This window comes from Pelodiscus sinensis, chromosome 3, assembly GCF_049634645.1.
Source record: "Pelodiscus sinensis isolate JC-2024 chromosome 3, ASM4963464v1, whole genome shotgun sequence".
In the NCBI taxonomy this organism is placed as follows: Eukaryota; Metazoa; Chordata; order Testudines; family Trionychidae; genus Pelodiscus; species Pelodiscus sinensis.
In genome coordinates, this window is record NC_134713.1 from 141,485,278 (window position 1) to 141,506,460 (window position 21,183).

The following is a 21,183-nucleotide window of genomic DNA, read 5'->3' on the forward strand; positions in this document are numbered from 1 at the left end:
AACGAGTCCGACAACTCCAGTGAATCATCGCCTGATAAAAAATTATGTCCATACAAAAATTTGTCTGTCCATAAATTTTTCCCATTTTGTCCATAAATGAAATTTCTGTGGCAACCCTGAAACAGAGTCAGAAGCTGCACTCATGAAGGTGACTGATAATCACATACGATTTTTAAGGATTAATAGTATAAAACTTAGGCCAGCCTTGTGAAAGACACTTGCATGGTAATTTGATAACATTTCCCAACATCCCTGCTGGAAAGGAGTAACAAGTGGGGTTCTGCAGGGGTCTGTTTTGGGACCGGTTCTGTTCAATATCTTCATCAACGATTTAGATATTGGCATAAAGAGTATGCTTATTAAGTTTGCAGATGATACCAAGCTTGGACGGGTTGCAACTGCTTTGGGGGATAGGGTCATAATTCAAAATTATCTGGACAAACTGGAGAAATGGTCTGAGGTAAACAGGATGAAGTTTAATAAGGACAAATGCAAAGTGTTCCACTTAGGAAGGAACAATCAGTTTCACACATACAGAATGGGAAGCAACTGTCTAGGAAGGAGTACAGCAGAAAGGGATCTAGGGGTTATAGTGGACCACAAACTAAATATGAGTCAACAGTGTGACGCTGTTGCAAAAAAAGCAAACATGATTCTAGGATGAATTAACAGGTGTGTTGTAAGCAAGACACGAGAAGTCATTCTTCTGTTTTACTCTGCACTGATTAGGCCTCAGTTGGAGTATTGTGTCCAGTTCTGGGCACCACATTTCAAGAAGGATGTGGAGAAATTGGAGAAGGTTCAGAGAAGAGCAACAAGAATGATTAAAGGTCTAGAGAACATGACCTATGAACGAAGACTGAAAGAATTGGGCTTGTTTAGTTTGGAAAAGAGAAGATTGAGAGGGGACATGATAGCAATTTTCAGGTATCTAAAAGGATGTCACAAGGAGGAAGGAGAAAAATTGTTCTTCCTGGCCTCTGAGGATAGGACAAGAAGCAATGGGCTTAAACTGCAGTAAGGGAGGTTTAGGTTGGACAGTAGGAAAAAGTTCCTAATTGTCAGGGTGGTTAAACACTGGAATAAATTGTCTCAGGAGGTTGTGGAATTTCCATCTCTGGAGATATTTAAGAGCAGGTTAGATAAATGTCTATCAGGGATGGTCTAGACAGTACTGGGTCCTGCCATGAGGGCAGGGGACTGGTCTCGATGACCTCTCGAGATCCCTTCCAGTCCTAGTGTTCTATGATTCTATGATCCCTCAGCTGGGAGATCTGCAGAGCAGTTTGTTGCCGCCACATTCAACCCAGTCTCCAGCTTTGAACAATTCTCCTAAGTGAGGGAGTCCTCCTGTCCGAGCCCCTTCTGCTTCACCCCTGCTTACAAGCATGGCAAACTCTGAGGGGCAAAGAGTCTCCTTGAGTCTTCGCTAGCCTTCCCCCTCACTCCCTGCATTCCTTTGAAACAAGTGTCCTATATTTGCTAGCACCACTGTAGCCCTACCCATGGCAGCAGCTGCAGAAACTCTAGTGATGACAGGGCACCAGCGGTGAGCTGTGTTTTTACTACCACGTCATTCAGAGCTGCTCTGAGCAGGGTTAGGTGACACCATGATGAAAATGGTGGCCGCTGGCGGAAGGCTTTAGAGGCCAAATGTAGAACAGACACAAACTGCTAAACCTGATTAGCATTTTACACATTAAGGAATGGACAAGGAGAGCAGAAGTTTTCCATTCTTCTTTTTCTCTGGCGCTCAGGCATCTTCCACCTAAGAAAACCCAGCAAAAGGCTGCTTTGTGCTTCCTGCTGTGAGACTTTCATTCCTATTGAATTTTTGCAGACATAGCTGTGTATGACAGAGGCTATATCTAGACTGCAGGATTCTTTTGGAAGAAGCTTTTCTGGAAGAGATCTTTTAAAAAAAACTTCTTCCGAAAGAGAACGTCCACACTGCCAAAGCACATCGAAAAAATGATCTGCTTTTTCGAAAGATAGGGTCCACACTTAATGGACTCTCTCTCACATTTTAGCTGTGATTACTTACTATGGACGGAGTGGCCACCAGGGCACCTGTGCTTTTTCCTCTTCTTCCGAAAGAGCTCCCTCTTACCTGTCCATGCATGCCTTTTTCCCGAAAGAGCTCTTTCAGAAAAAGGTTTCTTCTTTGTAGAAAGAGGATTACCAATGCTGGAAAAAAACTCTCTGTTCTTTCAATTTTCTTTCAAAACAACACGATTGCGGTGTGGACATAATTGAAGTTTTTTCAGAAAAATAGCTGTTTTTCCAAAAAAACCTCTGTAGTGTAGAAATGCAAAGAAAGAAAGAGAAAGCAAGAAAGAGAGAGCCTGGGGAAAGGCTCAGCAATGTAAGATAAAGTGCATTCCTGCTGCTATTGATCACCTTGACTTGGTGTTTTAGTTCATAGTCAAAACTGATCAAGGCAATGGAGATAAAGGCAATTTGAAGCTATCTTGAGAAAACAGGCCAAACGCTGGCCCTAGGATGTTAACACCAAGAAAGCAATGGCCAGGAGTGGAAATATAAGGACAGATTTTAGATACTAAACCTGGCTCCATCTTCAGTTCCATGAAGCTGACACTATCTGAAGGTCATCTACGTGGTAGGTGTTGAGGGGCGACCTTCCCTGGGAGGCCCCTCGAGCTTATTTCCCTCTTGCGCTAGGGTCTTTAAGAGGGCCCCTCTATGGCATTGCGGCCAAAATCCCTCTATGGGCCCTTATTGTAGCAAATAAGGTCTACTCATGAGAGTCTATTCCTCTGCCCCTCTCGCTAGAGGCAATACTGCCCCAAGGCTCAAGTCAATCCATAGGCCCTTATATCAGGTTACTAAGGCCCGCAGGCCAAAGTCTATTCCCCAGACTTTTATATCATGGCTAATATGGCCTTCTGGTCAAAGTCTATTCACAGTCCCTTATATCAGGGTTAATATGGCCTGGAGGCCTAGTTCACAGGCATGTAGACCCCCCCAAGCCAGCTATGTGGGAGGCGGGAAGGAGGAGCAAGATAGGGGAACCCAGGCTCTCCCACTCCTCCGGGTCCCAGCCCAGGGCCCTGTAGGCAATGGCCAAGGCTATTGCCCCGCTCCGCTAGGAATCCTGCCACAACACGCTGGGCATTCTGGGGTAACTCCCCCAGCCTAGGCTACTTCCTACTGGGGTCTGCTGGTTGTCTCCCCTGTCACCTCCCCACAATCCACCGGCCCTGCAGGTGGTACCTCCTGGCCTGACTGCCACTGGAAGCTCTGGCCACTCTTCCTCTCTGGAGGTGTCCCAGCAGCGCCTTCCCCGTCAGCGATCAGCCCCAACTGAGCTGCCCCAGGGCTTTTTATAGTCTGGTTCCACGGGTAGCATGCCCAGCAGGGCTGAGGGGGAGGGGCTCTTTCACCCAGTTGGGCAGAGCTCACTCCCTGCTCTCCAGTGTGAGATTGATATACCCCATCACAGTAGGGTTTAAAAAGTCACATGCTTTCATACAGACAGTCCCTTCATCTGCTTGTACCAGTCATGCTCTCTCCTTATTCTATACCAGCAACAGGCAACCTGGGCTAGTAAGAGGGCCTCCATCATTTCAGTGGGCCGCAAGATTGTCATAACCAAGACAGACTTCCAGGATGGGATGCTTTTGCTAATGGCACTTGTGTATCTAGAATCTGTAGCGTGTGCCAGTTGAACTATCGTAGCACTTTGATTGAATGCAGGGAGAGTACACGGCTCTCAGAGTCAATGTTGTGTGCAGTCAACATGCAATTCACTTTACGTGCATATCACTTTAGTAATACCAATAGGAAAAAACCTACGTGGAATCTGGCAACCCTGCACATGGGCAGGGATGAACAAAATGTATTGTGGACCATGATGGGCCACATGCAGCCCACAGGTTGCCCACTGTTCTCTACTAACTCCGTAGTAATTATATAATAAAGAATCCAGAGTTCCAGATACTCTGCTGATTCCTCTTATCAGTCCTCTATAAAAAGAAGGTTCTTTGGTATTTTGTTCAATAAGGCTGAATATGCATGACCAGATCTGACTCTGCTGTTATTTGTCTTTTGGGGAAGATAACTCCAGGAAGAAGAACGTGAGATGGATGGCCCAAGGTGGCAGTGGTCACTAAGATCAAGACTAGATTTAGAATCTGCATCTCATGCTGCCAAAATCTGTTAAATTCTTTTCACTGGATTTTGATACCAAATGGCAGAACATTCACAGGGTTACCTGATTTTGCAAAATTCCCACCATTTCTCTCACACACATTCAGCCTGGAAAGTAGACCTCTTTTTGCTTAGGCCCAGCCTGCAATCAAATCAATAGAAACAAGGAACACAAACCTCACAAAGCCTCAATGCTTAATGGGGTGTAGATTCACAACTGTAATGTTAGCCTTATTTTTTGTATGGGAGAGGAGGGGCATCTCATGCCCATATACCAGTGGGCTATGCAACTGTGTGTATGTGACAAAGAGAAGTGCTCTGTATGTGTGTGTGTATACACACACATATTCAGGACAGATCTTCCATCTGCAGCTGCACCACTATTGAATCCATTTCCCATTTATTATATGCTTAATAATCCCTTTGGCTGTGTCTAGACTGGCAAGTTTTTCCGCAAAATCAGCTGCTTTTGTGGAAAAACTTGCCAGCTGTCTACACTGGCCGCTTGAATTTCCACAAGAACACTGACTTCCTACTGTAAGAAATCAGTGCTTCTTGTGGAAATACTATGCTGCTCCCATTCGGGCAAAAGCTCTCTTGCACAAATCATTTGCGCAAGAGAGCCAGTGTAGACAGCACAGTACTGTGTTGCGCAAAAAAGCCCCGATGGCTAAAATGGTGATCGGGGTTTTTTTGAGCAAAAGCGCGTCTAGATTGGCACGGACGCTTTTCTGCAAAAAGTGCTTTTGCGGAAAAGCGTCCGTGCCAATCTAGACATGCTTTTCCGCAAATGCTTTTAACGGAAAACTTTTCCGTTAAAAGCATTTCCAGAAAATCATGCCAGTCTAGACGTAGCCTTTATGTTTAAAACTCTTCCCAGCTCAGGCACTTGGGGCACTGTAGAACAGCAATACAAACAATTCAAAGCACTTAGTCGTCAGAATACTGAGAGGAGGAGTTGCGGGAAGGGAACAGAGACGGGGCTTACAATGCTCACAAGCACCCTGTAAAGTATGAGCATTGACAAGAATTCTACCATTTAAGCTTTAAAATGTGAATGATGTTGGTACTGAGCGCATGCCATGCACTGGTGCCAGCTACAGCAATGACTCAGTTGCCTACCAGCAAGAGACTACAGTGAGATACCTAAAAGGTGGGCTGTGTCCCAATGCCAGTACAAGTCAAATGAAGCTTGAAGATGACAAATCTCGATGAGAGCAAGTACCTGTGCCCTTAGGGGCATTGCAATCCAGCAGCACCAGCTTATATTACAGTCAGCTTGCTACTTTGTCCCCAGCTATTGCACAGAGTGCAGAGTAAGGGAAATACGATGATCACTCTTCCAACCCGAGAGCAAGCGAGAGAGGCTACATTTTGCCCGTGCTGTGGCAGACACGGAAGCCATGCTCAGGTAATGACTGCACGTGAGGCTTTCTCAACAGGTGCATTTCTGGGTGACTGTGCAAAGTCCAGAACAGAGGAAAATTAGGATACAAGAGTGATTCACACGTGACTCTCCATGGACTTACCTGGGGAAACATTGGCTAGAGCCCAAAGCGAATGCTGGCTCAGCAGGTTGCTCATGAAGAGCTTCCTTCAGCCTCAAAGGAGCAAACTCACACCATGCTCTTTCCAAGTTGTTCGCCTTCCTCATAACTTGAAATGGAGTGCAGAGGCATAGGTAGCGTCAGCAAGAACTTCACAGGCAAACGCTTGGTGGTTTGTTGCAAGCCCAGGGTTAAAGCTACATAAAGAGAGCTACGTCAGGTGATAGCAGCTAGCTCAGAGGATGCTACTAGCTAAATAAGCCTTTTTGTTGTGTGGCAGGCAGATCACTGATAGTCACTCCTGCTGGGCTCTGTCAGCTGCTGCGCTTCCCCCCCACGGAACTGAAAAATCATGCCCCCATGCTGTTTCTTACAATCAGCTTTGAGTCCCTGACATCTATTTCAGTGGTACGCCATGACTGGAGCTTTGCTTGTATTGAATAGAATAAAACAGAATGGGACAAACGCACCCCTGGTGTAATGACACTGGTTCCTTGTAGCTAGAGTAGGACCGAGTTTGGTTAAGGGATGCGTTTGAGCATCTTAGGCAGTTAACACATGCACAGCACAATCAGACGCAAGAGCTGGACGTTGACATTTGAGGCAGCTACATTCCTAACAAGGCAGGGGACTTGGCTATATTTTTGCAGCTGCAGCCATGCAACGTTAGTGCTTTAGTGAAGAAACTACTATGGGAGAGTGTCTCCTGTCAGTGTACTTAATCGACCTTCTCAAGAGGTGATAGCTAGGTCTCCTCCAATGGGGGGTGGCCATTTTCAGCCCTGGAGCAGGCTAATGTTTGGAATACAGCAGTTGGCAAGAATGTGACTGGATCCTCCACAGTAGAAAACAGTGACAATAGCACTCTTTTTCATCAGGGGACATGTGAGAGCTGGCTCCAGGGTCCAAGAGACACCAAGCAGGTGGCCTAGACCTCTTCCTTGTGTCACTTACAGAGCTTACTGTCAATGTGTATGATATCAGTGAAGGTATCTAGATGGGTTGGAGCTTCCACATGAGGTATCTCATTCCTAATTTCTTTGTGTGGTCCCCACAAAAACTGGTAGAGCTGGATCCTTTTCTTTCATTCCAGGTCAGCAGCTAGTCACCAAAAGTAGGTGGCATAGGAGGAGGCTGGTCCCTGCCCATTCTGGAATTTGCCCAGCACCATCTCCATCAAGCAGGCATGGTGGGGATCATCAACGTGGAAGAAAATGCCTGAAGGAAGGCATCCCAATCAGATTGCTTTGGACTCACTCATTCATGCAGGGGTGAGGCCCACTTCAATAGCCAATAATGAGTTCTGGTTTTTCTTGGTCATTGAGGTAGGACCTGGACAGAGTGAAACAGCAGGCAGCAATAACCCCCTGAATTTTTGGCAGTCCCTTAAAACTTTCTAGGAGGGGGACTGAGGCTTCTCAGCCCAGGTATGCAGCTGCAGTGCATGCCCACAGGGCAGCATTCTCACCCTGCAGCCAGGGTGCCTGCTCTCACAGCATTTGGCTAGATCCAGCTTGCTGTGCCAGTTGGGCTTTCAATGTCAGATTTCCACCATGGTCATGGAGCTGGGTGGATTGCTTGCCCAGAGCTTGGTTCTCTGTTGGGATCCGTGATACCTGGGCTCAAAGCATGAGGAGCTCCTCCTGGGAGTGATACCTACTCAGGCATCTCCAGCACCCTTGGGGACATGCTGGACAGGGCTGCCCAGGGTAGGCCAGCTAGGGTGGTCCAGGCAAGCTGTGAAGATCCTGAGAAGAGCAGTCATGACCAAAGGGTCAGACCAAGGCTGACAGTGGTGGAGGATTTTGTAGTCAACTTCCAGGCCTGGGTTAGGTTGATACCAAACACTAGAATCCAACTCAAGTTTCTGGGTCCAGGCTGGGACACAAGGTCCAAATCAAAACAAGGCCAAATCCAGGAGTTCCAGAGCAGGAATGCTGGTGACAATGATGGGAAATCTGCACTGGACACTTCCTGGAATACTTGGGTCACATATTAGTGACTCTATGATGCATAGAAATCAGTGAGAGCTGAGGGTGCCCTATAGCTGGCAGGATGAGGCCCTAGGACATTCCTGAGTCAGGAATCAAAATATGATTTTAATATAGTCAAATGTCATCGTTTTTTTAAAGTAGACTCCAGTTATTAATTATGGTATTCAGAATATGCTTTAGCTTAACAAACTAGTGAGGTGATAAGATCGGCATCCCTCCCAATATGAGACAGTCAGGCTCCAGTCTGACTCACATTAGCATCAGTGTATCAGACAGGGCTACTTCCAAGAAGAGGAAAGTCACCCTTTAACGTGAAATACCTGAAAGGAGCCAAGATATAAAAGCAGATGGTACGTGAGATTAAAATGGGCCAAATAGAATAATTATCCCCAAAGAAACAATTCCATGTGTTGAGTATCCCATAAGCGCTGCCTTTTGCCCCACCCAAAGACCTCCCGTTATGTTATCTCATGCATTATTTGTGACATTGGATGTGTATCTGTGGCTCCTCTCCCTGTCACAGTCCCTGCACATCACACACTGATACTGTCCTTTACTTCTAGCTTTCATAAAGGATGACATTTTTTACATCCTCCCTCTGAGCAAGGGGGGGAGGGGAGGGAAGCAGCATCAGCTATTCCAGGATGAAAGACACAGCCCTAGCTAGTTAGCAATCCAAAGCGCTGGTGGACAGGTGATCTCTCCTGTAGATTTCTGCAGCAGAAGGAAGGGAAAGGAGCTGTGTGGCAGAGAGACACTCTGGCAGCATGTGTCACCTGGGGAGGAGATGATTAAGAGTTCCGAGGTACCTTCAAAGATCTCCAGGCCTTTTTTCATCCTTTTTAGTTCCAACTGTACTTTCTGGTATTTGAATTACAGGGCTCCTTAGGGCTTCCCCACAGGAACAAGTTGCCCAGGTTGGGAAACTGCTCTCTGCTGTGCCACAGAGCCTTAGAGCAGTCAGACAGACTGCCTGGCACAGGACAGAGACCTGAGAAGGAGAGGGCTCATCTCTGGAGGCATGTGACAAATGCGTATTATTTGGATCCCATCATCCTTCACCTCTAGACCTGATAGGTCTCACTGTGGACAAAGGTGGTGTCTGTCTTTACCACATTTTTCTTGTGGAAAAATTAGAATATTCCCAGTAAAGCACTAGAGAATATTGTGGTTCCATGGAGTTTGTGGGGGTGGAAGTGAGCAGACGCCTAGGAACAAATAGTGGAAACTCTAGTTCTTGCATTCTGTAACATTATTGGGCATCACCAGACAGCACAAATGGATTCATTGGGTAGCGAGATTCTAGCTTCTCTTTGATGACATAATTTCCCTAGGTGCAGTTGCTGCCTACAGATGATTCACAAATTAAGCAATCATTAAATAACACCTGACTAAGTTTCAATTGAATCCTTTCCATGGCAAACTTCTATGGAGTAAGATGTATCATAACTGGGAAAAGAGCACAGGATTAGTGTGGTTCTCAGTAATAGGAAACTATGCATTAATGCTAAATGGAGCACAGCATGTTTCTTTCAGAGCTTTATTCAGCCTCCACCCCTTAATCTCCATTTAGGTGCAAATGCATGAAAAAGGTGGCTGCAAATATTTTTTGAAACTGGACAACCTAAAGTCATTGCAAGTAACAGACTAAATGAAATCCTTGTGCATCAGAAAGAAACCCACACGGATACATCCACTCAATCTCTGTGAGTCTATCTGTTCTCAGAAAACAGCTGTGAGGGATGACATAACTGGGAATGAATATGCACCAAAGTGGAAGTCGGGAGCACTGCATTGCTGGATCTAGAAGATCTGGGTCAAGAAAGGCAATAGCCTTCCAGAGGACAGGGAGAAAATGAGGTATCCTAAAACCAATCCTTTAAAGTAGCATATTTTACTGACCTTCCCCAAAGCCAGTGCATAGGAGCAGTGAAATTTACTGACAGTCACTCCCATAACTAGTCCAGTAGGGCAGTGTTCGGTTGATGTGTCTCTAATTATTTTAGTGGCACAGCTCTTTGCACACAGAGAAACTCTGACCTACCAGTCAGGAAAAGACAAATTAGGTTAGATTCTAATTTCATTTGTACTAGAACAAACCTGGGGTAAGCACACAGAATACAGCTGATTTGCTGTAGGTATACAGTCGTGTAACAATTACCATAGATTAAAAGCAATTACTGCAAGTTTGTTGATGTCACAAATTGCACTAATTTCTTCTAGAAAAAAACCCTAAAGATTATTAGACTCTGGATTATTCCTCTCCTCCCCAGACATGCAGAAAAGCTACACAGCAAGTACAAGTTTAACAGTGAAAGTTACATAAATGAAAATGCTGTCTTCATTATCATTCTAAATGAAACATAACCTCTTTCCCCTCACTGGACTGACCCATATTGAGCTAGCCAATTAGAACTTACATTTCCATACCATCTTTCATTCCGAAGGAGTCGAGGGCGGGGGAACTCTAATCCAGAACTGTAGGTGGAGCACTGTACCTCACCTTTGCTGCACATGTGTTCATTAATTAAGGGCACTTTTGGTTTTGAAAGCAGCCCTGAGTGCTCTCTGTAGCTGCTGCTGCTGCTTTGGAGCCCTCTACTGGAATATATGCATGTGCACAACTCAACCAGGGGCACAGGAACAGCTGCTGAAGCAAAGATCCTTCTGCAATCAAGTGAAAAAGGCATCTTAATCTCAGTGAGAGATGCCCAACAGTGCAATAGAGGTCCGTTCATTTCATTCTGATACCGTTTCCCCTAGTTTCTGAGTTGGGCAGCGCTCCAACTCTCTGAGCAGCAGAAATGCCACTGGAAGGATCACAAAAATTTTTCCAAATAGCAGCCCATCCCCAAAAATCATTTCACCGCCTTCCTTTGTGGTGCAACACGGCAGCTCTCTACCAGGGCACAGCACTACTACCCAGCAAGTTAGGAGAGGAATGGGAGGATGCCCACTGCAGTTGAAATGATGACCGAATTGTAAACAAATACGATTTTGCAAAGTGAAATTTATCCAGGCCAATATTGTTATTTTGGGGTGACCACATATCCATTGTTGGGGCCAAGCAGTGGCTAAAAAGCAAATGCAGGAAAATGGAATCAGAAATACTGTACTCAAAATATGGCTCTAAGTTACATCTTTTCATCCTTCCTACTTGACACTGTATCAGTGTTCCCTTTATGGCAGGTGACTGTCTTCTGTCCCCATTTGAGCCAATAGCTGTGGTCATAGCAATGTGTCACAGCAATAAGAATACCAGCCAATGTAGTTAAGTATGAAACTCCTACTAAGAGCAATGGAATTGGAGTTACTTGTAAATTTCTGCAACTCAGTGGGAGAGAAAATACACACCCCATCACAGGTCCTTGAGGGTCTAAACCCCACATTAGCCTCTTGGCACCCAAAGGACAATCTAGGGCCCAGGCAGACCTGTGCCTCCAGGCCTGCAGAACATGAGCCAGCGAGGGGCCCTTAAGGAAGGCAGGCAGGGGAGGGAGAGAGGAAGGCACACCTATCCGGAGGGCACCTGAACATTGCTGCTCTGGGGTGACCATATCACTCAAGACTGCAAAGAAGCCTCACTGTGAGGAAGAAAACTCCCTGCTGAACACAGCTGGGGCTGAAGACTGAGCTGGCTTTTCTTTCGCTCCCTTCTATTGGACTTAGAAACTTTGGGGGAAATGGCTGGTGGGCTCTGGGGCACTCCATAGCTCCTCACATTGTGGTCTGTCATAGAACCTTGGGCCTGAGGTCAGCAGGCCTGGGCTCCCCTACCAACTGCCCTTCTTGCAGGAGGCCCATATGCCTCATTTCCCCCCCCCCCCCCAACTTGCTCTCTGGTAAGGAGAGGGTAAGGATGGCAAAAACTCTGCGGTAACAACAGCCACTTACAAGGGCTAGGAACTGGGCTTCAGGCCCTTCCTGCTGAGAGACAAGGGACTAAAAATGGGCGTGCTAACCACTAGGCAACCTGGTGCTCTGAGGACTTTGCTACAGGGCCAGATTCATATCCGGTGTAATCTAACTTGAGGGGATTTAGAAGCAGCCAGCCAGTAATATGAACCTACAATTCTGATACTTTTGCTGACAAACTTCCTAGGATCACACATTGTGGGAAGATTTTCTGAACACCAGAGGTGATACATGGGAGAAAGGGGGGTCACATGCCCCCTTCCCTAGATTTCTGCCTTCCATTTCCAACCAGGCATCCCCCAGCACTGGGGCGGGGGAGCTTGCAAGATGAAGTCACTGCAGCCCAGGGAGCTTAGCAGGAGCAGCTGAGTCCCGGGTCTTTCTATGGAGAGATCATCCATCTATGCAGCACACCAGGGCCAGGCAGGGCCAATGGGGCAGGGCTGTTGCTAGCGCCTAGTAGCAGGGAGCTGGGAACCAACAAATCTAATCCCCTCCTGCCCTGAACCAGCAGCACCTGCTGAGCAATGCAGAGGTTTCCACGCCCATGGAGCTCCGGTGGCTCATCAGGGGAGGACACACTCAGCAGGAGGAGCAGCCCGGCAAATGGCTGCTGCCTTGGGTACAACTCTTGAGGGCTGGAGAAGTCCTGGGTTCCCTGGAGCCAGGGCCAGAGCAAGCAGGAAGGGAGCAAAGAGAGCTCTAACCCCTGCCTGGGGGAGCTGCTGGTTGGAGCCTCCCCCTGCCCAACTCCAGTGTTTATCTGAGGGGTGGAGGGGCTCCCCGGTGTCAGTGCTGTGTGTGGCTCTTGGAGGCTTCAGCACACATGGGACTTGGCTCCTCCTGGGTAGCCCGCCATGCTGGAGGGCCTTGGGCTTTCCCAGGGTACCAGCCTAGGCTGAGGCAGTGGTGGAGGAAGGAGCTTGCCAGCAGATGTCCTGAGTAGCCCCTTCAGGCTGAGGCTGATACCCTGGCACAACACTGGAGGCAGGATGCACCCTGCCCGGGGTTAGTGGAAGTGCAGTGGGACTGGGGTGGGGCAAAGCAGAAAGGGAACAGTCCATTCAAATGGACTGATGTGGGGGTAGTAAAGGTGACTCTATGGCAGTAGCTCTCAAAGTGTGGTCTCCAGACCACTAGTGGTCCATGGCCACCTCCCAGGTGGTCCACGGTTCAAGCTCAGCCCCTGACCCAAAAAAGGTTCCCCACCCCAGCATAAATAAAGAAAACATAGAACCCTTTTGTGTTGGACATAAATTAATATTTTACTTTATTTAAAATGAAGTTTGATAAACTAACATGGGAAAGTTAAAATGCTTAATCTGTTTAATCATTTAAATTAAACCATTCTCCCTAGCTGCAGCCCTAGCAAAATGGCTCAGACCTAATTATGTAATTAACGGTCACTTTCCATTAGCAACTGGTAGTCCTCGGAAAGATTTGCATTGAGCCAGGTGGTCCACCAGCCAAAAAGTTGGAGAACCACTGTAGCAGGGACAGTCAGGCGCTCCCTCCCACTGTCAACAGTTTTCCCTGATTGAAGTTGCATGTGATTTGGATAAGTTGCATGGAACTGCAGAGAGCAAGAGAGAATGCTGGAGTGTGTCCCTTCATTCTTGGGGCAGAAATGAAGTGTTCATTTTCTTTTTGCATGCCTGAGCTCTCATTTCATTTCAGTTCTCGGCTGCCACCAGAGCTCAGTGGAAGATGTAGATCATTTTAGGAGGATCCCGGTAGATGCCCCCAGCAGAGAGCCATTTCACACACAGCGGTTTCACATTTCAGAGCAGCAAATAACTTTAAATTATGTCCATAGCAATTCTGGTTGAATCAAAAGGAAATAGGTTAACAACTGCAAAGGTGAGCTAGTTGGCCTCAGTGGGAGGGAGTGTTGTTTAGTGGGTAGAGCACAAGTGTGACACCAGTCCTTCCATTAACTTGCTGTATGACCTTCAAATCAATGGGAAACTAACATGGGGATAATGATACCTCCCTCTGATGGGTGATCTAGACTCTTAAAGGCCCTCATTATTGTGATTCTCCACTGTCACAGTTTCCTTCATAAAGGGAGGTGGCACTGGCTAAACTTGGATAGAGTCATGCCAGGAGAAACTAGACCAGAGGTGGGCAATAATTTTTCACTGGGGGCCACTTCAGAAATTTTTGAAATAGCTGCTGACCTCCCCGGACACTTCCATGCTTCCTTGCCCACAGACCCTGATTGGTCTCGGGGTGGAGGAGTGTGCAAAGTCTTCCCCCCACACACTGGCTACGTCTACACGCCTACACTTCAAAGTAGGAATAAGACCCTCCGGAAAAGGGCACTTTTTCCGGAGGATCGGGGCTAGTGTAGACGCTCTTTTCCGGCTTTTTTAAAAGCCGGAAAAAAGCGGCGGACATTTTTATTTAAATGCCGCGGGGGATATTTAAATCCCCCGCGGATTTCCCTACGACGACTGGTGAAATTTACATGCCCCTTCTGGAAAAGGGGCCAGTGTAGACGAGCCCCCTGAGAACCACCAGCTATTCTGAACAGCTGGCAGTTCCCTCTAGGTACCTGTGCCCCTGGTGGTGGTGGGGAGACTTAGTGTGCTCCCCCTGCTGCCCCCAGGTCAAGCAGGGCCTGGGGAGAGGGAGCACATGAAGTCTCTCACTCTTTGCCCCCGCTTGGCACGGGAGCGCTGCACTTAGAGTCAGCTGCCAGCTGACTCTAATCCCCCCACCCGATTGGCCTGGGGGTGGGGGGAGTGGAAGGGCCTCTGCGGGCCAGATCAACTCACTTGGCGGGCCGGATCCAGCCCATGGAGCCTCTTTTGCCCACTCCTGAGCCAGACCCACTGAGATCCTTGCATAGATCAGGGGAGTTGAGGGAGAATACTTGAATCTCTGTGGGTGTCTGACTCATGACAATAAAGGCAGATGGCCTGCATTAGTGACAGGTGGGCTTACAGGAAGGGAGGCTGTCTCCACGGAAAGAAATCTGTCAAGTGCAAGAACCTCTCTGAACATTTAGGAAGCTCTGGGAATGTACAGGGGCGGGTCAGCCTGGGAAATCAGGCTCCACCCCGTAGCAGGATGCAAATTGGAGGAGGGAGAAAGCAATGGGATGTACACCCGCAGTGCCTGCCATCTTGCACATCTCACTCCCTGCTTTCCATCTCAGTTCCCTTGCTTCTGGGTTTAAAGAGAGAGAAAGATGGGGGAGACCCTGAGAGTCAAAACTTTCCCCACTGTGCAGTGGTGGTGGTACGTGCTCTAGCTCCTACTGCTAGTCACAATGGAGGTTGATGCCACTGGCTATGGATAGACAGTGGCACTGATGGGCAGGGAGATGGGGCAATACGGCAGTCAGCTCCAGAGAGACTGGCATGCACAGTCCCACTTCCAGACCTGCTCTGAAAGTTGTTTTATTTGTTGCACAGATCTGGCTTTGTTTGGACCAGCAACCCTGAGAGATGGAGATGGGTGTTGGAATCACAGTGCAGGTGCTTTGTTTTGATGTTATCTAAAGCTAGTGAGTCCTCTGGGAAAAGGAGGTGTTCTCCTCTCGTTTGATCTACCTCTCACTAATCTGGTGGAAGGTGAACCAGAGACCCTGCAAAGCCTAACAATTCACTGTACTGGTAGACTGAAACTGACTAACACGTGCTAGAATAGATGGCTGCATTCAAAATACCTGGACTCCTTGCAGTCACAAGTTTAAACCCAGCAGGGCCACCTCAGACCATTATTTTCAGGTAGCTAAATTGAGTCATTTAAATGTCTGTGAGCCTCTTTGGGACAGACTTTAAAAATGTGTGGATTGCCTGGATAGGATAGATCCAGTAGCCCTTCTTATATAAAATCTGGGGTTTCCCTAGTGTTCTTAAAGATGTTTTCTCTAGGTAGGCCCCAGATATTTAATTGGTAGCTATCTTGGCTAGAGTTGAGGATCAGGAGTAAATGGAAAAAATACAATGCATAAGATACAATGACCCCTTTCTATGTGTACTCTAGAAGATTTACCCAGCATGGCTCAGTCCTTAACTCAAGTAAGTTTGGTCTCTCTTCATTTAAAATCATGATTCTGGGGTGGGGCTGAGGATGAGGGGTTCAGTATTCATGCTGCCTGGGGAGAGAGAACAATCCCAGCCCTCTCTCACCACAGTAGCTTAGGGCCATGTGAGAAATGCCTGTCCATGGCCACTGCAATGGACACAGCTAGTGGGGAAAGGTGCAGGTCCCCCAGCTTGGGGACAGATAAACAGATAAACTCTCTGAAATATATAGTAGACAGCTGTCCCTTTCTCCACCCCTGCTGGCCCAATGGAATTATAACTGTCCTGGTCCACAGCTCTGGCCCCTTACTGCCCCCCTGTGGTCATTCTGCAGTATAACTCCCTCCTGCCACACCCCTCCCTTTCCGTGTAATGAGAAAGGATCACAATCCATGCACATCCTACTAGTCTGGCACAACCAAGCCCCAATCTTGCTTTAAGTTCTGATAAGAGGAAGCTGAATATCAAATTTGGTGGTCCTAGCTCTTACTGTTTAGGAGGAGATCTTGAACAAACAGACTCATGAACAGAGGCACATTTCTAAATTATATAATAAGACTATAGGACAAAATCCAGAGTTTCATGCTAAATAAGCTTGTGCTGCTACCTATCTGGGCTGACTTCAGCTAGCCACTGTTTCATTTCCCCCTCACGTAGGTTATCTCTCATGACCTTCCCAAGAAAGAGTCATTGCTATGGCCAAGTCTTCAAATGTAAACCAAAAACAAGAGCAGTTCCTCTGCCTACTCTGGGCTAGAATTGCCAGAGACTTTCCTACTTGCCTCCCCATGCTGAAAGGACAGCATGACACCCTCCCATCCTCTGATTCAGGTCCTACTGCAGGAGCCTAGTAGCTTAAATCAATGTACTTACCATGGCATCGTGTGTGCAGTAAAGTCAGTGGGGGCTGTTCTCCCATCCACACCAGCTACTCTTCTTGTCCTGGTGGAGTACAGGCATTGATGGGAGAGTGCTCGGAGATACATTTATCATGTCTAAACAGACATGATAAATCAATGGCTAAGGGAGGATCAATTGCTGCTGCATCAATTCCTGGTGAAATGGAGACGAGCTCTATGTCACTCCAGCAGCTTCTCTCCCTTGAGCTCTCTCAGCCCTTCACAGAAAATGTTTGCCCCCTTTCCAGCTGGGCCTGATAAAAGGACTAAGGCTGACCCCAGGCCTCCTAATTGTGAAAGGGGCTGGCCACCGTATAACACTCCCATTCACTGCGATAGGAGTTTCCTTTAATTGGGACCTCAGGATTTGGCCCTATTTTATGAAGTGTTTTGGGATGAAAGATGTCAAAAAGAAAAGTACTGTTTAATAATTTGGTGCATGTTCCAGAACAGTACATTAGTGAAGAGTAAACTCACCCTGAAGCTTCAGCACAGCTTGCATGCTTGTGAAGAGACTTGCACTGAGTAATACTGGACTAGTTATTTTCTGAAGAGAACAAAAACAGACAAGCCCTAGAAGCATATTTTAAAAGAAAATATGGATTAAATGTGGCCATTAGGGCCCTTTCAGGAAAGATACTAGACACTGCAGTTTCCTGGAGGCTGATTTCTATGGTGTAGTCCTTCTCTGATTGTACATTCAATAATACTTCAAGCCTATGCCATTTGTAACAGGAGACACAGTACCATTAATTTAATTTTATTTACATTTCTAAGTCAGTTAGGTGGAATAAATTTAACAAAAGTTGATTGAAACTGTCCTGCAGGACTGACTTGAAGCACATTCAAATACAGAGTCCTTTATAAATAATGACAGCATTTAGTACACAAAAGACACCCACTTGGACTGAAGGATTTGCAGGAGTTATTAGCAGAAGAGGGAAAATACGCATTGCCAAGAATAGAGCAATGCTGAATTCTTCTGCTATGGAAACCAATTTTAGCAGCAGGCTTCTTTAGCAGACACCCTGCTGCAGAATGCATTGACACTCTATATACTCCTCTGTATAGTTTTGCCTGCTGACTATATATGGCAGGTGTATGAAGCAATAAAATACAGACTGCTGTGCCCTACACTTGAAATGCAGATGCTACTACGCCAACAGGGGGGGTTCTCCCATGGTTAATCCACCTTTCTGAAAGGAGATAGCACTAGGTGGATAGATTTCTTCTGTCTGCACTGGCAGATAGGTCCGTTTAACCACACCACTCCAAGGTGTGGACTTTCAACCCCTCTAAATATATATACACACACACACACACACACCATCTCATAGAACTGGAAGGGATGTTAAAAGTCCAGTCCCCCTGCCCTCACAGCAGGACCAAGTACCATCCCTGACAGATTTGCCCCAGATCCCTAAATGGCCCCCTCAAGGATTGAATTCCACAACCCTAGGTTTAGTAGGCAATGCTCAAATCACTGAGCAATCCCTCCCCCTCAAGAGACATAGTTAAGTTGACTTAACATAGGAATAGGAGTAACAGAATGACATCAACACTCTCGTAAGCTATTTGAGAAACCCCACTGTAAGGAGAAGGGGGCAAGGGAACTGTCCCAAATCTGTGAGTTATAAAGCACACATCGTTTAGGCTTCATGGGAATCCCACGTGTACACTCCCTGTGACCTTAGCAAGCACTGTGGAGCATCTATCCAGCAGGCTGGTGCTCAGCCCTCCCTCTCGACTATCTCATTGCCACTCAGGGTCCAAGGTGGAGCCACGGAAACAGCCCACACTCAGCAAACTGGGCAATAACGACCAAAAGGGAAAGAAAAACCTGTGAGCAGCAGCTCTCCCCACAAGAGGGGCCTTGAGGTACGAGTGCCCCCCTTCAGTGTCCAGTGCACATCTGGGTCCTTTCCTTCCCCCCAACTTCAATTCAGGGTTCTGCAGAGAGGGGAAAGTAAAGATGTGTGCCCTGGTGCACCATTTCAGTAAGAGCTGCGGCAAAAGCCAGCAGGGAGCTATTGAAAGAGCTGGCAGTGCCTGTAAGACATTGTAAGTTGCTTTCACCAATGGTTCTTCACCCTTCCTCTGTGAGGACAGGCCCTCAGTCCCTTCTTCACAGCTGGGGAGTTCAACAGTCTTTCCCCTTCCCAGGTTTGTCCTAAAAGGAGGCAACTGCACTTAACATCTCCTCCAGACCCAACATGATTGGTTGGACTGGGCTACTACAGCTCAAAGCAATTCCTTAACCCCTTCCATGTGAGTGCAGTTTATGTACCCTGACACAGGGACATTATTCATACTACCATAGCACCTAGGAGCTCTAACTAGAGCCAGGGCCTCACTGGGCTAGGCACTGTACAGGCACAGAACAAAAAGATGATTTCTACCCCCAAGGCACTTACAGCCTAAGGCTGTGTTCAGACTCAGGGTTTTTTTTCGAAAAAAGTAGCCTTTTTTCAAAAAAACATCACCTGCATCTAGACTGCAGCCGCGTTCTTTCGAAATTAAATCGAAAGAACGCGGCTTTTCTTTCGATGGCAGTAAACCTCATTTCACGAGGAAGAACGCCTTTTTTCGAAAGTGCTCTTTCGAAAAAAGGCGTTCTTGAATGCCAACAGGGCTTCTTCGAAAGAGAGCATCCAGACTCACTCGCTGCTTTCTTTCGAAAAAGCGGCTTGTTTTTTTGAAAGTACTGCTTGCAGTCTGGATGCTCTTTTTCGAAAGAGGCTTTTCGAAAGATACTTTCGAAAAAGCCTCTTTCGAAAGAGGCTTGCAGTCTAGACATAGCCTAAGAGACACTGGATAAACTGGCAGGGAAATACAGGGAAAAAACTCTGGTCAGCATGACAGGCAGTGGTTGTATCTCACTATCAGTCTAGCCCTTGTCAAAAGTTTTTTGTAGGCATCACGAGAGCTCTGAGGAGAGTTTGGAAGGCTTTTCCCCAGTGTGCTGGGCAGTGAAGGAGAAAACACAAAGGCACTTGATGGAGGCTGGCAGCATGGGTCAGATTTCTAACACTCCAGTCATCTGAAGAAGTGGGCTGTGCCCACGAAAGCTCATAATATCATCTACAGGTTTTATTAGTCTTTAAGGTTCCATTAGACTATTTGGGTTTTTTTTTTTTAAGTTTTTCCTGTTACAGACTAACTCAGTTACCCCTCTGAAGCTTTTGAGCATGGGTCAGAGACAGGAGTTGACACCTCATTAATGAAAGAGAAATAATAAGCTGGTGTGCTGTGATGGGCTCTACAAACAGGTTACTGAACACCATGCGTTAATGGGCCAATGTGGGCTGAGATGGCTGTGCCCCATCACACCTGTCAGGTCTGAGGGAGGAGTTGAAGAGGGAGAAGCCTACTCAGTTGACAGTAGTAGAATATAAGTTGTGTCTTTATGGAGAGCAGGTACATGTAATTAACAACTTTAAGTTGTTGGGTTTAGTGTTTGATCATTAACTTGGAAAAGCCATATAGAAAGGATGTGGATTAATTGGAGAGGGTCCAGCAGAGGGCAACCAAAATGATTAGGGGGCTGGAGCACATGACCTATGAGGAAAGGCTGAGGGATTTGGGCTTATTTAGTCTGCAGAAGGGAAGAGTGAGGGGGGATTTGATAGCAGCCTTCAACTTCCTGAAGGGAGGTTCTAAAAAGGATGGAGAGAGGTGGTTCTCAGTAGTGACGGATGGCAGAACAAGGAGCAGTGGTCTCAAGTTACAGTGGGAGAAGTCTAGGTTGGATATTAGGAAAAATTATTTCTTTAGGAAGGTGGAGAAGCACCAAAATGGGTTATCTAGGGAGGTGGTGGAATCTCCATCCCTAGAGGTTTTATAAGTCTCAGCTTGACAACGCTCTGGCTGGTATGGTTTATTTGGGGTTGGTCCTGATTTGGGCAGGAGGCTGGACTTAATGACCTCCTGAGGTCTCTTCCGGCTCTATGATTCTATGATTCTAGGAGAGTACTGGACAAAAATAAGGATACACCTTTAGGACCCAGGGGATGCCGGATTATCAGATATGCCAGACTACTGGAAGGGGGGCTATGAGGGGTCTGGGGTGGGGAGGGAATTGCCACCCCAGACCCCTCATAGTTCCCCCTTCCGATAGTCTGGCTCTGCCCCAGGCGTCCCCGATTCAGCTGCTGCTGGTCAGTTTCAGCAGCAGCTGAATCGGAGACACCTGGGGCAGAGCAGCTGGGGTGCTGCTGGGTTGGTCCGGAAGTGCTGCCCTTCGGCACTGTGAGACCAACCTGGCAGCACCCCAACTGCTCTTGGGGATGCCTGGGACAGAGCAGCTGGGGTGCTCTGCCCCAGGCGTCACCAAGTCAGCCGCTGCTGAAACTGACCTGCGGCTGACTCCATTTTCTTAAGAAGATAGAGCAAGGTAAGAAAGTGTAGTGGCTTGAAGGAAAGAATCCAGTATGTGGCAGATACAGACTCAGTAGGTGAGTCTGTTTCACCATAAATCAGAAGTAGTTGTGGATGGCAGATGAGGGAGAAAGAAGACATTCAACTCTCAGGCTATGTCTAGACTACAATGATCTATCAGAAAAAGTACCCATATACATTGAGCCAAATTTCGGGAAATCCTCTTTCAGAAGAGCCCTTCTTC